The 720-nt window shown below is 37.2% G+C and overlaps 1 non-coding gene across 1 annotated transcript; it reads right to left on the reverse strand.

Annotated features, from left to right (window-relative positions):
* Window positions 1-336: 336 nt before the first annotated feature.
* On the reverse strand, window positions 337-443 carry LOC122065605. Its single transcript, XR_006136046.1, has one exon. It is a non-coding gene; the product is annotated as a small nucleolar RNA R71 (small nucleolar RNA).
* Between the last annotated feature and the right edge of the window lie 277 nt (window positions 444-720).

Here is a 720-nt window from a genome sequence, read left to right on the forward strand (position 1 = left end):
CTACCCTGCTAAAATAGCCCAACCTTCCTGCATAGTTCTACCACAAGCCAAGGGCAATAATTTTGAACTCAAATCTCAATACATTACTATGTTACCCTACTTCCATGGGTTGGCCTTTGAGGATGCATACCTATTTCTAATGGAATTTGAAGAGGTATGTGTTCTAATTAAGATTAATAACTTTCTGATGAGGTTGTTTAGCTTAGGTTTATCACTTTTACATTAAAAGACCAAGCTAAGAAGTGGTTGTATGGGTTGCCCACAAATTTCATGACCTCATAGGAACAATTCACAATTGTCTTCCTTAAGAAGTTTTTCCCAACTCACAAGACCAATAAGCTTAGAAGTGATATCCTTCGGTTTAGGCAAAAGCCTGGTGAGTCCTTTTTCAAACTTATGGAGAGGTTGAAGGATCTACTCCAAGAATGCCCTCACCACAGCCTAAACTTATGGCATTTATGTCAAATAATTTATGAGGGTATTGATTACCCAACTAAACAAATGATAGAGTCTATGTACCTTGAGGGATTCACATCCTTTATAGATTAAGGAAAGGCATGAGAATTCTTACTTGACTTAGCTGACAAAACCCGTGAGTGGAAATCAATCCAAGAGAATGAAAGAACCATAGTATGGAAATGATATTTTATGCATGAGATAGTAGCTAAGGAAGCCCATTTGGATAGCCTAATCAAGAGGATTCAAGCTATTGTTCTTAGA

Source organism: Macadamia integrifolia, unplaced genomic scaffold (assembly GCF_013358625.1).
Source record: "Macadamia integrifolia cultivar HAES 741 unplaced genomic scaffold, SCU_Mint_v3 scaffold2062, whole genome shotgun sequence".
Classification (NCBI taxonomy): Eukaryota; Viridiplantae; Streptophyta; class Magnoliopsida; order Proteales; family Proteaceae; genus Macadamia; species Macadamia integrifolia.